The sequence below is a fragment of the Dendrobates tinctorius genome, unplaced genomic scaffold, assembly GCF_039654945.1.
Source record: "Dendrobates tinctorius isolate UK_male_01 unplaced genomic scaffold, ASM3965494v1 ptg000224l, whole genome shotgun sequence".
In the NCBI taxonomy this organism is placed as follows: domain Eukaryota; kingdom Metazoa; phylum Chordata; class Amphibia; order Anura; family Dendrobatidae; genus Dendrobates; species Dendrobates tinctorius.
Window position 1 is genome coordinate 14,274,583 of NW_027361891.1, and position 17,882 is coordinate 14,292,464.

Sequence of the window (17,882 nt, forward strand, 5' to 3'; positions counted from 1 at the left end):
GCTGTCGGGGGTCTGTGCGGGCCTGCCGGGGGTCTGTGCGGGCTGCCGGGGGTCTGTGCGGGCCTCTCAGGGGTCTTTGTGTCTGTGTGCAGGCATCTTCCGATGGGACAACAAGTCCCATCGGGCTATGCCTGCTACAATGACAGTGATTGACACATTAGCCAATGATGGGACACTAGTAGTCCCATCATCTGGCTAATGTGTTGAATGTAAAAAAATATATATATACATACTACATACATACAACATACATACTACATACATACTTCATATATACTACATTCATACAACATACATACATACTACATACATACTACATATATACTACATACATACTACATTCATACAACATACATACATACATAGTACATACTACATATATGCTACATTCATACAACATACATACATACTACATACTACATACATACTTCATTTATACTACATTCATACAATATACATACATACTACATACTACATATATACTACATTCATACAACATACATACATACATACTACATACATACTACATATATACTACATTCATACAACATACATACATACTACATACATACTTCATATATACTACATTCATACAACATACATGCATACTACATACTACATACATACTACATATATACTACATTCATACAACATGCATGCATGCTACATACATACATACTACATATATACTACATTCATACAACATACATACATAGTACATACTACATACATACAACATACATACAACATGCTACAGACATACAAAATACATACTACATACATACAACATACATACAACATTCATACTACATACAATGCATTCATACATTCATACAATACATACATATAGACATATAGCACATATAACCTAGAGTACATACTCACCATCACTTGTCACTTTGTTCCCCGAAACCAGTGTCATCTATAAAAAATTTGAAAAAAACAAACAAGCAATATACTCCCTGATCCACAGAAATCCACGAGTGTCCCACGACGATCTCCTGCACTGCATCACTGAGAGGTTACTATTGTTCACTGGTCTCACTTTATGGCAAAAGCTGTGTGGGAACTTTCCCACACAGCAATGCCAAAAGTGAGACTATGGACTATTTTTTTACAGTGACAGAGGAATACAGTGCGGAAGGATACCTACCTCCCGTCATTGGATTCCTGGAGCCCCTAGAGAGTGGTCGCATCAGCTGATGCTGCTGTTCTCCACAGGAGATCGTCGTGGGACACTCGTGGATTTCTGCGGATCAGGGAGTATATTACTTTTTTGTTATGTTCATATTTTTTATAGATGACACTGGCTTCGGGGAGCAAAGTGACAAGTGATGGTGCGTATGTACTCTATGTTATATGTACTGTATGTCTATATGTATGTATTGTATGAATGTATGAATGTATTGTATGTAGTATGTATGTAGTATGTATGTAGCATGTTTTATGTATGTTGTATGTATGTAGTATGTACTATGTATGTATGTATGTTGTATGAATGTAGTATATATGTAGTATGTATGTAGTATGTATGTTGTATGAATGTAGTATATATGTAGCATGTATGTAGTATGTATGTTGTATGAATGTAGTATATATGTACTATGTATGTAGTATGTATGTATGTTGTATGAATGTAGTATATATGTAGTATGTATATATGTTGTATGAATGTTGCATACATGTAGTATGTCTGTAGCATGTTGTATGTATGTTGTATGTATGTAGTATGTACTATGTATGTATGCTGTATGAATGTAGTATATATGTAGTATGTATGTAGTATGAATGTAGTATATATGAAGTATGTATGTAGTATGTATGTTGTATGAATGTAGTATATATCTAGTATGTATGTATGTATGTTGTATGAATGTAGTATATATGTAGTATGTATGTAGTATGTATGTATGTTGTGTGAATGTTGTATATATGTAGTATGTATGTAGTATGTATGTAGTATGTATGCTGTATGAATGTTGTATATATGTAGTATGTATGTAGTATGTAGGTATGTTGTATGAATGTTGTATATATGTAGTATGTATGTATGCTGTATGAATGTAGTATATATGTAGTATGTATGTATGTTGTATGAATGTAGTATATATGAAGTATGTATGTAGTATGTAGTATGTATGTTGTATGAATGTTGTATATATGTAGTATGTATGTAGTATGCATGTTGTATGAATGTAGTATATATGTAGTATGTATGTAGTATGTATGTATGTTGTATGAATGTAGTATAAATGCAGTATGTATGTAGTATGTAGTATGCATGTATGTATGTTGTATGAATGTAGTATATATGTAGTATGTATATATGTTGTATGAATGTTGCATACATGTAGTATGTCTGTAGCATGTTGTATGTATGTTGTGTGTATGTAGTATGTACTATGTATGTATGTATGTTGTATGAATGTAGTATATATGTAGTATGTATGTAGTATGAATGTAGTATATATGAAGTATGTATGTAGTATGTATGTTGTATGAATGTAGTATATATGTAGTATGTATGTAGTATGTATGTATGTATGTTGTATGAATGTAGTATATATGTAGTATGTATGTAGTATGTATGTATGTTGTGTGAATGTTGTATGTATGTAGTATGTATGTAGTATGTATGTTGTATGAATGTTGTATATATGTAGTATGTATGTAGTATGTATGTATGTTGCATGAATGTAGTATATATGTAGTATGTATGTAGTATGTATGTATGTATGTTGTATGAATCTAGTATATATGAAGTATGTATGAAGTATGTATGTATGTAGTATGTATGTTGTATGTATGTTGCATGTATGTAGTATGTAGTATTTTTTTTTCATTCAACACATTAGCCGGATGATGGGACTACTACTGTCCCATCATTGGCTAATGTGTCAATCACTGTCATTGTAGCAGGCATAGCCCGATGAAACTTGTAGTCCCATTGGACGATGCCTGCACACACACTCAACCCCCGGCAGGCCCACACAGACCCCCGACAGTCCGCAAAGACCCCCGGCATGCCCGCAGAGACCCCCTGCAGTCCACACAGACCCCCGGCAGCTGGCACAGACCCCCGGCAGGCCCGTACAGACCCCCGGCAGGCCCGCACAGACCCCCGGCAGTCCGCACAGACCCCTGGCAGCCGGCACAGACCCCCAGCAGGCCCGTACAGACCCGCGGCAGCTGGCACAGACCCCCAGCAGTCCGCACAGACCCCCGGCAGGCCCGTACAGACCCCCAGCAGGCCCGCACATACCCCTGGCAGGCCCGTACAGACCCCCGGCAGGCCCGCACTGACCCCGCCCGCACACACAGACACACACAGTGTCCGCCCACGCACCGCCCACACTCTTCCCTCCCTCCCGAACAGGATGTGCAAGTAAAGAAAGGTTTTTTTCAATTCAGATATTTCTGTCCTATTGACTTGAATGGGACTTCCGGTATCGGAATCGGCGATACCCGATACTTTTTTGGAATCGGCGATACCCGATACTTTTTTGGTATCGGCCAATCCAATCCGATCTGATATTTCTCAATATCGGATGGTATCGCTGAACACAACCCACAACACGTTAGTGGGGGTGTTGATGAATTTGTATGGCAACTGAGGAATCAACAAAGACCTCCAGGTCTGCCCAGCACTACAGCCTATCAGATACTGCTGGAGGTGAGCACTTACTATTAAATTGTACCATGACATCATATTTAAATAATTTAAGAAAAGTTATATGGACTAAAAAGTTCAAAAAATGAAGGACATAAACAGTAGAAGGTCTGGGGAAAACACAAATCATATATGGACCAGGAAGCCACATACGGCAATCAGACTAGCTCCCTGGATCAACACAATATCAATGAAACTAGTGTATATACCCTGTAACATTATACTTTTCAAGAAAGGCATCCAGTCCCTTCTTAAATTTTAGTATGGAATCACTCATTATATCATATGGCAGAGAGTTCCATAGTCTCACTGCTCTTACAGTAAAGAATCTGCATCTGTGATTATGCTTAAACCTTCTTTCCTACAGACTTAGAGGATGCGCCCTTGTCCCCATCACAGGTCTAAGAGTAAAAAGGTCTTTTACTGTCCCCTCATATATTCATACATTGTAATAAGATCACCCCTAAGTCTTCATTTTTCCAAACTAATTAACCCCAAGTGTAATAACCTGCAGCTGCAGAGGAGTGGGAGACCACAGAGGACATGGCTCGAGATTCCCCCTGTGCAGTGGGGGAAACTCGACGCCTAACACTTAAAACCCCTAAGTGCTTCACAGAAGTTTATAATGTAAATCCGTGAAAATAAAAAAATCATATTTTTTTCCACAAATATGATCTTTTTGCCCCTAAATTTTTATTTTCACAAGGGTAACAGGAGAAATAGGACCCCAAAAGTTGTTTTGCAATTTGTCCTGAGTATGCTGATACCCCATATGTGCTGTGGAACCACTGTTTGGGCACATGAAAGAGCTCAGAAAGGAAGGAGCATCATTTTGGAATGCAGACTTTAATGGAATGGTCTGCGGGCGTCATGTTGCATTTGCAGAGCCCCTGATGTGCCTAAACAGTTGAAACCACCCACAATTGACCCCATTTTGGAAACTAGACCCCCCAAGGAGCTTATATAGATGTGTGGTGAGCACTTTGAACCCTCAAGTGGTTCACAGAAGTTTATAACGTAGAGCAGTGAAAATGAAAAAATTATATTTTTTTCCACAAAAATGATCTTTTTTCCCCAAAATTTTTATTTTCACAAGGGTAACAGGAGAAATTAGACCCCCATAGTTGTTGTGCAATTTGTCCTGAGTATGTTGATACCCCATATGTGGGCGTAAACCACTGTGATCGCCTTACTGAGATCTTTGGGAGGCAGAATGAACAAATCCACAAAAGGTGAACAATTGGTTTTATTTTTTATGCCGTTCCTCGTGCGGAATTAGTGATTAGGCGACTTTATTCCTCGGGTCGGTGCGATTACAGCGATACCAGATTTATAACTTTTTCATGCTTAGCTTCTGTCACACACTAAAAGATGCTTTTTTTGGAAGAATTTTTTGTAAGAAATGTTTGCATCGCCGTATTTTGAGAGCTATGATTTTTCTATATTTCGGTTGACAGAGTCATGTGTGGGCTTGTTTTTTGCGGGACGAGCTGACGTTTTTACTGGTACCATATTCGAGCACATAACTTTTTTGATCGCTTTCTATTCTGATTTTTGTGGAGGCAGAATGAACAAAAACCAGCAATTCAGGAATTGATTTTTTCTTCTCTCCATTCTGCATGTGGCAAAATTGGTAAGGCAATTTTTTCCTTCGGGTAACTACGATTACAGCAATACCTCATTTATATAGTTTTTTTATGTTTTGGCGTTTTTTACACAATAAAATCTTTTATAGAAAAAATAATTATTTTTGCATCACTTTATTCTGCCAGCTATAACTTTTTATTTTTCCACTGATTGAGCTGTATGGCAGCTTGTTTTTTGCAGGACAAGATGATTCTTTTTAGCGGTACCATGCTTATTTATATGTTTCTTTTTGATCGCGTGTTATTGCACTTTTTCCAAGCGGCATGATGATACCGCTTGGAAAAAGTATAATTTCCTACTTTTTTTTGTGTTTTTTTACGGCGGTCACTGAAGGGGTTAACCAGGGTGACACTTTTATAGATGGGATTTTTTACGGATGCGTTGATACCAAACATGTCTATTTTTTTGTTTATTTTCACATAAAATGTGTATTTTGTAGGGGAATTTTATTTTATTATTTTTTAATTTTTTTTGCAGATTTTTAAAAAAATTTTTTTTTTTTTTTCAATCTAGTTTCTTTATGGGACTTTCACTTTCACTTTTGTTGCAGGTATAATACATTGCAAAGCTCCAGCATTGCAATGTATTATACCTATGGAGAAAGCTTCTGAGACCATGCATGGCACAGATCGGGCCCTGCGATTACATCGCGGGGATGCAGTTCTGAGGCAGAGTGATCTCCCGACCCTCTGCCTCCCCCCTGAACATTGCAATCGAGCTCGATCGCAGCAATCAGGGGGTTAACTGCCAGAGGCGGCGCGGACATCGCTCTTGGCTGCCATTGCAGGATGCTCAGCTGCACTTACCAGGCAGGAGATGCTGAAATTTCAGCATCTCCTGTCCGATCACGCTGTGTTTAGTCAGTCAGATTGACTGACCAATCACAGCGCTCTGGGTGCGGGGACTGACTGCAAGGGTCCCCACACCTCATCCTGTGCATGTCAGCTGTCATAGATAGACGCCGGCACTGAACTGTCACTGTGTGTTTACACGCAGTGACAGTTCAAATGAATGACGTGCACAGTCCGTCATGGTGCGGGAAGTTACATCTGGCCATGACGGACTGTGCACGTCAATGGACGTTAAGGGGTTTAAATTCCACCGAGGACAACATCTGCAAGGAGTTTTTATGCCCTCCCCATGATTGTGTGGATTTTTCCCTTGTACTTTGGTTTCCTCCCACACTCCAAAGATTTACTGATAGGAAATTTAGATTATGAGCATCAACAGGAAGAGTGATGACAATTAGAGTTGAGCGAAACGGGTCGGTCAAATTCAAAAGTCGGCGACTTTCGCTGAAGTCGGGTTTCATGAAACGAAACCCGACCATAGCGTAAGGTCGGCCACGAGGTCGGCGACTTGAGCGCCAAAGTCGCATTGCAAATGATGCTTCCAGCGCCCTTTTTCAGCCAAGGATGGAGGACGCACACTGTGGGCAACGCGATGACATAGGCATCTGTCACCACCATCTTTGAGAAGGGCATGCAAGTGACTGGCTGGCTTTGTGTGGCGTCACAGGGGCTATAAAAGGGTGTGCACGCCGACCGCCATCTTACTTCTGCCGATCTTAGCATTAGGGAGAGGTTGCTGCTGCTGATTCAGAATAAGGGAGAGCGTTAGGCAGGAAAGAAGAACCAAAAAAACTGCTCAGTTTGTGTGCAGTGACAGGGGAGGCTATATTTTTGTGCATCAGCTCTGTTGGTTATTAGGCTGCCTTATAAGGCTCCCTGATAGCTGCATTGCTGTTTGCACACTGCAGTGCAAACTGCTTTTTTAATAGCAAAAATACTTTTCTTCCTCTTTTCTGCACAGTTACCAAGCGTTCATTTTTCAACCCTTTTGTGTGCAGCAGTCCTGCTTATTAGGCTGCCTGCGTCCATACTTGGACTGCGAGCATCATTGTCAACCTCCTAAAATCTCTAGTGAGATCCAAATTCTCACCAATACTATATACACCCTCCACCTTGTCATACACTATCGAATTTCAGGCTGTTACATTGAGGTGTAATCTCTACTGGGCCTGAGACAATAGTTCAGCATCCTCAAATCTCTAGTGAGATTCAAATTCTCACCAATACTATATACACCCTCCACCTTGTCATACACCATCCAATTTCAGCCTGTTACATTGAGGTGTAATCTCTGCTGGCCCTAAGATACTAGTTCAGCGTCCTCAAATCTCTAGTGAGATTCAAATTCTCACCAATGCTATATACACCCTCCACCTTGTCACACACCATCCAATTTCAGCCTGTTACATTGAGGTGTAATCTCTACTGGGCCAGAGATAATAGTTCAGCCTCCTAAAATCTCTAGGGAGCTTCCAATTTTCCCCAATACTATATACACACCTTGTACTTTGTCATACGCCATTCAGTTTCAGCCTGTTACACTGAGGTGTAATCTATAGTGGGCCTGAGATAATAGTTCAGCCTCCTAAAATCTCTAGTGAGCTTCCAATTTTCCCCAATACTATATACACACCTTGTACTTTGTCATACACCAGCCAATTTCAGTCTGTTAAATTGAGCTGTAATCTATAGTGAGCCTGAGATAATAGTTTAGCCTCCTAAAATCTCTAGGGAGCTTCCAATTCTCCCCAACACTATATACACACCTTGTACTTTGTCATACGCCATTCAGTTTCAGCCTGTTACATTGAGGTGTAATCTATAGTGGGCCTGAGATAATAGTTCAGCCTCCTAAAATCTCTAGGGAGCTTCCAATTCTCCCCAATACTATATACACACCATGTACTTTGTCAAACACCAGCCAATTTCAGCCTGTTACATTGAGGTGTAATCTATAGTGGGCCTGAGATAATAGTTCAGCCTCCTAAAATCTCTAGGGAGCTTCCAATTCTCCCCAATACTATATACACACCTTGTACTTTGTCATACACCATCCAATTTCAGCCTGTTAAATTGAGGTGTAATCTATAGTGGGCCTGAGATAATAGTTCAGCCTCCTAATATCTCTAGGTAGCTTCCAATTCTCCCCAATACTATATACACACCATGTACTTTGTCAAACACCAGCCAATTTCAGGGTGTTAAATTGAGGTGTAATCTATAGTGGGCCTGAGATAATAGTTCAGCCTCCTAAAATCTCTAGGGAGCTTCCAATTCTCACCAATACTATATACACACCTTGTACTTTGTTATACACCAGCCAATTTCAGCCTGTTAAATTGAGGTGTAATCTATAGTGGGCCTGAGATACTAGTTCAGCCTCCTAAAATCTCTAGGGAGCTTCCAATTCTCCCCAATACTATCTACACCTTGTACCTTGTTTTACAGTACCTTGTAGCTGGTTGCATTTTGGGTACATTTTTCCAAAAATGAGGAAGTATGGTGGAAGAGGCCATGGAAGTGGGCGGGGGTTGCCAGCTGGCACTGATGGTGGTGGGGGTGGTGGTGCATCTGCTGGTAGTGGCAAAAGCACAATAGCACCTAAGGCAGGAGGTGTTGAGCCGGCATCATCGTCTGGCTCCACAAGGCCTCGAAGGCTCCCTTTTCTGGGAGTAGGTAAACCGCTTTTAAAGCCAGAGCTTCAGGTACAAGTTTTGGCTTACATTGCTGACACAGCCTCCAGCTCTATTGCCTCCTCTTCTGAAGTTTCAAAAAATAAAAGCACTGAGTCCATCAGTGGAGGCTCCTGGTCAGGAACAACACCTTTCCTTGTGTCCTTCACCCCTACCAAAAGTGAAGGATGCAGCAAGCCACACTACAGATTACTCCATGGTGCTCTTTTCACATACCATGCCTGGGTTATCAAGTCAAATCGTGAATTCCCCAGTCCAAGATGAATCTGACATGGAATGTGGGTGGCCAGCCAGGGCAGTGGGGCTAATTGGTACCGGGCCGGTGTCTCAGAGGGATGTGTCACAGTGGTGGTGTCCCGGTACGTGGGCATGGGCATCCATGCAAAGGGGTGAATAACATTTATAGGTGAATGATACGTGACGCCACCTGTGGTTTCTGATCAGATTGACCAGCGCTGCAGTGTCGCTTCTCTGGGACAGATGTTGTGGTGCAGCTAAGATGTAGAAGCCCTGCACAGGTAGGGCCGTAGTCGCAGGGCAGATGAAAGAGTTGGTAGATGGTGTGCAGTGCAGGATGTAGCAGAGCCATGCGCCAGGCGCAGGAGAAAGATGACAGACACAGTCGTGCAGTTCCTTTAACTGTACTTGGTAAGTTCTGTACAGGATCCAGACTACAGATGGAAAAGGAGTTGGTCAGCCTGGAAGCAAATTAGGAATTCTGACTCTGCAGATAGGTAGTGTGGCCTCCATTCTAGCACTTATCTGAGGTACTCGCAGTACTGTGTTCATTGAAGTTCCCCCTGTTGACTCTCTTTTGAAACTTTCTCGTATGGCAGGCAGCCATAGCCTTTTCTTTCAGGCTCACACAAGTCGCTGCTGGGGCCTCCGAGCCTTAGTTGGGAACAGAGCATTTACAGCTGCTACTTCCTCCGGTTTCTGCTGCAGGACCGTTAGTGTCCCTACAAACTCGGAGACCGGAATCCGAACCATGCGCTCCAGCTAGGAGTGAGCCTTAACTCTGCTCATCCTCCAGCTCCCCTTCTCACATCCACACACTTCCCCTTCCCTTCACAGACTGCCCTAACTTCCCTCCTCCCGACCACAGAGAGCAGCTCCTCAGCAGTCAGGTTTAGAGCTCTCCCTGCTGGCTTGGAGTGGGAACTGTGTTGTGTGTTGGTTTAACTGCTAGAGAGATCCTTCGTTGCTCCCAAGCATGACTTCACACTCCCTAGGAGGAAGGTAATGCCACTGTGGTGACCGTACTCCTGGGGGCGCCACAAGCGCACTGATGCCCAGCCACTGCTAGATGATTCTGCTGGTACATTGACCCAGACCACTACATTCCCCTCGCACTCTACACATCCAGAATCTGACCCTGATGAAACTCAGATTCCCCTTCCCGCATGCTATACCACCTTACACAGTGACAAAGAGGAAGATGCAGATGAAAGTGCAGGTTCCTTGAGCAGGTGGGGGGCATACTCATGGGCGAAGGCACTGGCACAGGACCCCTCATAGTACGCAAAAGTGTTTCTGCCGGTGGGAGAAACACCCACCGTCAGACACACCGCCGTACAATGAGGGGCCCTGTGCCAGTGCCGTCGCCAACGAGTGAGACCCCCTGCTTGCTCAGGATCACAGCACTTGCAAAGTTGAAATACTTACCTCTCCCTGCTCCACCGCTGTGACGTCTTCCGCGTTTCCTGACAGTGACATTCTGGTCAGAGAGCGCGATAACATCACGTCTGTACGCCCTCTGCCTAAACAGTCCAAGTGCAGAGAGATGGAAGATGGGGATGACGAGGAGTCCAGACTAGTACAGGGATTCCCTAGCGAGGAGACTTATTTAATTGTTTTAAAGGTTGGGAGCAATTTTTGGGGAGCACTAAACTCTGGAGAATGATATATGGGACCCAACATACACTGGAGCATTCCAAAGGTGGACATCAGACACTGGAGCAGTATTTACAGGGCCCATTATACACTGGAGCATTAGAAATGGAGCCAATTATATATGGAGCATTATTTGGGCCCATAAGACAGTGGAGCTTCATCCATGGGGACCAACATGTACTGTAGCATTATGTGGAGCTCATCATATACTGTATGGAACATTATATGGGACCAATGATTCTGTATGGAGAAATATATGGGCCTCATTACTCTGTATAGCGCACTATGCGGTGGCCATAATACTGTATGGAGTAATATACTGTCCGTTTTTGGAGCTATTGGAGAATTTAAAATGGATATCAGTCATGTGATGTAAGAAGTGAAGTATTTTTCATTGTACTATACTGCTATTTCTCTGCCGTATCAGAGGATCATGAATTGTGGCATGTGTTAAAGGAGCCCATTGACACTCTTTGGCCCTGGGCCCATGAAAATCTGGAGCCAGCACCCCCCCACAACTTTAGCCAAATAACCCACAGTTTTCAATGCCTAACTATTATTATAAAGTAAATTAATGTTAACAAGCTTAAGTAATAAGAATTGATGTTTTTGGCATTAAAATGGGCACTGTAGGTGTGTTTCCTGTCCTCCACTCACTGTCGACTTTTCTTCCCCATTGACTTGCATTGGGTTTCGTGTTTCAGTCGGCCTTTGACTTTTCATGATAATCGGCCGATTTCGTTCGACCCAACTTTTGCGAAAGTCAGGTTTCATGAAGCCTGACTCGACCCGAAAAAAGGCAAAATCGCTCATCTCTAATGACAATGTCTGTAAGGATCTGCAGAATATGATGTTGCTATGTAAGAAAGTATATCAAATAATAATGGCAGAGGTTGAGGCCATCTATTCCAAAATACTCCCCATTTTCTGTAATTGAGGCTCAACTTTATCCAGAGGTCATTTCAGGATACAGTTTGAATTTCCAATTGAAACATTCTTTATGCATGCAATGTAATCAAAACTAAAGAGAAAATGATTTAGATTTGTTATCTAGAAGGTACGAGTCTACAAAGCTGAACTGATTTACATCAAAATGAGCAATTACTTAATAAGTACAATTCATTTGAAACTAATTACTAAGACTTTGGCATGAGACTAAAGTTAATAGATGAGCAAGCACTAAAATGCTCAGATGCTCGTTACTCTAACCGAGCAATTCCTATTGCTCGCTTCCACTAACTATTATAATAGGAGTCAATGGGAAATCCGAACAAGAGGTCTGAAGGGTAGTGAAAATGTTGAAATGGATGGAATGGAAGTAGAACAGCAAAGGGAAGACACCTGGAAGCATCTCTGACTCCTAGATTGCTAGTGAGAACAATAGTGTTACACTTTTACTCAACTTTAAGGACTGACAATAAAACATTCAGAATCAAAGATAACGTGTTGTTTACAGGAAAAATTGTAAAGAAACATTTTTTCCTTTATTGTGACTTGTATATAAAGGATATAAAATTTTCAAAGGATTAAAAAAAAATAATTTAAGTAAAGAAAAATTTAATTTTTCATAAACAATCAGAAATTTCAGTGTAATTTATGAAGGAAGCAAGAAGTTCCAAAAATTAGGGACTCAGAGAGACTCAGATTGACCCTGTATTAGACATAAAGGAAGGCTTCAGACACATTCTGTTCAAATTGTCTTGTAGTGGTATTCCTAGACTCATAAAGGCAATGCACTAAGTGCAAAGCCTGCCAAAAATTATAAACAGGGTCATCCATACACTCTTGAAGGCACGAATTAGAGTTCCTCATTAAAATAATAAGATAGTGTATTTATGGTATGTCTACACACAAAATTTCTGCATATAATGTACTGTCTCCCAAAAATTACAAGCAGGGTCATCCATGCACCCTTCAAGGCACCAACTGGAGTACCTCATTCAAATATTGTGAATAAAGTGTGTTATGATTAGGTAACCGAGGAGGATAACAGGGGAATAGACTAGGCAACCAGACAACCAGAGAGGTTGGTAGCTTAGCGGATTGCAGACCCTAAACTGACAACGCAATTAGAATTAGCCGTGGGACGTACCTACGATGCCCTAGATGCCTCGGCACAGCCACAGAATTAACTAAGCCTAAATAGAGAAATGGGAAAGCTAAACTGCCCCAGAGTAGAACCCCAAAGGAAAACATAGCCCCCGAACATATATTGCCGGTGAGACAAGATGAAGCACAAAACACAGGCAGAGAATAAAGTAAGCAAATGATGGGGCCCAAACTGTCTAGATAGAACAGGACAGGAAAGGATAATGTCTGCAATCACACAAAAAACCCTAAGAAAAATCCAACACTTCTGATATGCAAAAATACTGAGGCCACACGACCTCTCCCCCACTAAATCAGAACTATGGTGTGAACTGGTTACTAAAAAGACTAACATATACTGTGGCATATGGAACAGAGTCCAGCAAAGGTCCCAGCAGGGAACCAGGCTGAACTCACACCAGCAAAGCAAAAACCAGAGACAAGCAAAAAATGGATCCAATGCAAAAAAAGATTCAAGAAGACAAATAACTTATCTGAAAGATGCAGGATGGAGCAGGAGACAAGCAGACTTCAAAATATGCTCAGGAAGCAAACCAAATCACCAGCAAGAGCTGAGGGAAGGTTGTTCATTTAAATCTCACCAGTTTGTAACACCTGACCTCCTATCACCCTCCTCAGGTGATTGACTTCTGTCAGCTAGACCAGCTCCATTACCAGCAGCAACCACCAGAGGGAGCCCAAACTCAGAAGCCAGGTCAAAAGTGTTCACAACAAAAGTGTAGTTGTGGTACTTCTACACTCATAAATGCTCTGCAAAGCCAGGAAAAATTGATAAGGTTGTTAATACAGTCATCAATACTCTTGAAGGCAACAACTTGCAAGCCTCATAAAAATATTTTGAAAGGGTAGTTGATGTATTCTTACACTCATAAAAGCTTTGCACAAAGCGAAAATCCAGGAAAAAATTATAAGTATGGCCGACCAGTCATCCATAGACCATAGAAGGCAACAACTGGCGGGCCTCATTCAAATATTGAACATTAATAACACTTTATGTGCTGCTGTCATCTGGTGGTGCAGAAAAGCTAGTGTTAATACAGGCTTTGTTCATTTTTATCAGAGTTTACAACTAGTACTTTTTTGCCAAGATGAATGTAATTTGAGAGTCACGGGAAAGGCAGCAATGCATAAAGTCAGCGATATATGTTTTAGGCGTCGGGTTTCTCCCTCTGTACAGGAGGAATCCCGAGCCTTGCCTTCTCCCATTCAGTTCCAGTCGCAGAGGAACCTGCTCAGCAGAGATGTCATTCCTGGCGCCTTGCTCAAGCTAGTGCTGTCAGGTTGGTTGCTGCTGCCATCCCTGGTTCAGCTATAGCAGCCTGCACTAGTCAGCGGCGAGCAGCTCCTGGGACTAAGTCCCTTTTTCGATCCACTGAGCATGCCCGTGGCTCAACCTCCCAATGGAGTTGAGGGGTCACATGCTCAGGTCCTGTGCCTGTTCTGATTGGACCATCAGGAAGGTCCCGGAAGGACGCTGTTATAAAAGGTTTGCATGGCCGCTCGGCCATGCACTAGTATAGACAGTATTTTGTAGTTGTGTGTGTGAGAAGATGGATGTATGCCTTCTGGTAACTGACTCGTTATATACTCCCTCCCTCTGGCTGTGCATGTGTATAGAGTATTGGAGTTAAGTCAGCGCCTACAGGTGGCATTGCCTATGTGCCACGGTGCATCCAGTCCTCTGCACCACACTTAGCGCCTAACTGTGCCCTCCAGCACAAGGCACTACTGTACTGTGTCTAGTAGCAGCCACCGCCAGTGTGGCGCCGTGCGCAATACGTGTGCATTCCAAGCCCTAAGTTTGGGTGGTTAGTGGCATCCACCAGAGTGGTGCTGTGCAGACTTGGTGTGCTACATCTTCGGTTTAATTTCTTGCTGGCACCGCAGTCACGGCGCCAAGCTGATGGTCTAGAGGGACTCTATCCCTTGTCTCTGGGGCAGAGTCCTGTGACCATTTAGCAGCGCCCCCTCTGCCGGGTCCTGTGTAGTCAACAGGCTCCGGTGTTTGTTTCTTTGGCTCTGTGAGGTAGCAGAGTCCGTTTCTGTACACACCGGGTCAGTGGTTAACCCGCCAGTGTTCAGTTAGTGCTTCGCCAATACTGAGCACCAGTTTTCCATATCTGCACGGTGGATCCCGGGTTGCGATCGCACTTCCTTATATTTTATATTTAGTGCGATCCGCAACCCTAACAATATGCCAATGTCCCTACAACCAACACTTCCCTGTCTTCACCATGATGACTACTCTCCATCGCCCCTCCAATCTCTTCCTTTTCATTTCCCTCCTCTACACATCCACATAGGAGAGACGGGACAAAGTTGGGTGGGTACTAGCCTCTGCTGTGCTATCAGCCGACTCCTGTTCCTCCTCAGCCTCCATCTTCTCATTGTTACCCAATCCACGCTGAGCAGATGAGATGAGATTGGGCTGGATAGTATCTTCCTGTCTCATATCTTCCTCCATCACCACCTGGTCCACATGCAAAGCTTCATGTTTATTTGTCAGCAGCGACTGTTTCAGTAGGCACAGAAGTGGTATCATTGTGCTCATGATGGTGCCATCGCCACTCACCATCTTTGTGGAGTTCTCAGTGTCTTGGAGAACCACACAAATGTCAGACATCTATGTCTACTCTTCAGTTGCTATGTGCGGAGGCTGACCGGAATACCGATGGGCATGTTGGAGCTGGTATTCCACAACTGGCCTCTGCTAGTCACAAAGCCTTGCCAGCATGTGCAGTGTTCCATAGCATGGTTATGTCGCACACCAGTCATTGAGCTGGCACTTGCATGTGCTTCTGCAGTACTGCCAGGGTGGCGGCAGATGTAAATGATTTGCAGAAATAGGTGTTCATGTCGAGTATCTTAACCAGAAGCTCTGGCAAATCCGGGAAGATTTTCAGAAACCGCAGAACTACCAATTTGGGCATGTGAGCTAAATGTAAGAGTGGTGGAAGTGATGTTCTACTCCTTCACCCCAAGTGGTTAAATGTATTTAAAAATTAATGTATGTTAGTTGAAAGTAAAACCCTCTGAGGCTGCCGTCTAGCATAGAGATGGTTAACTGTAGCAGCCTGCCCAGATTAGGGAGTGGGAGCTGAGGGTTAGTGCCAAGTTTAGGGCAGTGGATTGCCAAAGAACCCTTTAATGTGAATCCATCTGTTGGCCTGGGAACCTCGAGATGAATTACGGAGCTATAGGGAAAGATGGACTTTCAGAGGTGGGAGGTGATGGAATCCGGGTGCACTGCTTGTGGTGGAGAAGAATTCTTAGTGATAGAGCAGTTAGCAAAGGGTCTACCCATAATGAGAATTGGGCTGAAGTTAAGTCTGATACCTGTGGGAAAGACTTTAACCCGTTGGCCCTATCCTATTGTAGGGAAAAGGGTCCCCACAGAGTGTCCAGGCCGGAACCAAGGGGACCGCAATCTAGGTTCCTAAGGGAACTGTACCCAGGGAACGGAGGAGGAAAGTGGACTGCTGGGAGTGACAGGACAGCAAGGGGAGGAGTGAGTATAAAAGGGACAGTGAGCGCGCAGGGGAGTCAGTTGGCGGAACGGCAGACACGAAGCAAGAGACTGTGGGAGTTTGAGAGAGCCAGAGTGACAGACGGTGACCAGAGAGGAGACCAGCGGCAGAGGGGAGACTTACAGTGACCTGCAGAGTAAGCACCGAACTTACCAAAAGATACTGCCGCTTCACTCCAATCCGGGGTCACTACCTGCCCACGGTCGTCCGCAGCTGTTACCGCTGTGCTCCAGCCTGTTGTGGCCTGTCCGCCACCTCTCACACCTGCTGCCGCTTCACTCCAGCTCGTGGCTCCGGCCTGCCCGCTGCCGCCCCGCGGCTGCGGCCTGTTCATCATCACCCACAGTTGACGTCACCCCACTGCAGTCAGGGCCTACTCCCCGCCTACAGAGTAACTCTTTGCCTAGGCCCAGGCCGTGCACTTGGCCTGCCAACCGCCACTACAGGTAACTGCGACAACCCTGCTTGGGGACTGGAGTCTCATTGAACTCGCTTACGAACGGAACCCCGCTGTTTCTACAGGGGGTTACCTCATCAATGGACTCCCTCAGGGCCTGTTGTGCCCCAACTCCTCCTGGGCACTGGGGTGCCCGAAGACTACAGATCTTCAGCAGCTGGGCCCAGCAGCTGCATCACCAAAGCAGCCTCATCAGAGACGCCGAGGGACGTCAGGATGGATAAGTGACACTATAGGAAATAAGGACCCGTAGTCAGCCATATCGCGGCCCTATAGCAACCGGCCTTTGCCGGGTTAGTCATGTTCTCTTTGAAAGTGTTTGTTTGTGCAGAAGTGCCTGCGATGACAATAGCTGTTATTGTGTTTTGGTTGCTTAGCATAGCCCTAGTGGCTTAAATTTATAAAAGTTTTCTTCCCAAAGTTCAGCTCAGTCTCGCGTCTCGTCACTGCATCCTGCGTACCTGCTGTTACCTACATTTGGCATAGTCGGCAGGATGCAGTCTCCAAGCGCGGACAACGACGCCCCAGACCAGGGCAGGGCCGTGAACTCGACAGATAGCGAGGGTCCCGCTCCAGCATTTCGTTGCGGGCTATGCTGAGCAACCTGCCTAGGTTTTCCGGCTTTAACACCATGCTATGGAGCTGGACAGAACGGATGCGGGGGCTCTTTCGGATGCACCCGATGACTCCTGTCCTGGAAGCCAAAGTAAATCTCATGGCGTTAGACGGGGAGGCTCGGAATTCAGTAATTTTGAGACCCCCGGGTGTCATGATACATGCTGGATCATGACTGATATAAAGCACAGGTAACCTTTTTTTTTTCCTAAGCTGTGCTTAAGGTGTTTTTGCCCCCGGTGGCCATTAGATTTATTGAACTTTGGTGTTGTTTGTGCTAAGCTTGCCCCCGGTGGTGGTGAGCGTCATTGCACTCTAGTTTCTTTTGTTTAGTGCACATGATATTAATGCAGGTGTGATTGCTGGCTCTGCTATAAAAGAGTCACAGGTGTTGCAATCAGAGTTGGTGATAGTGCTCAT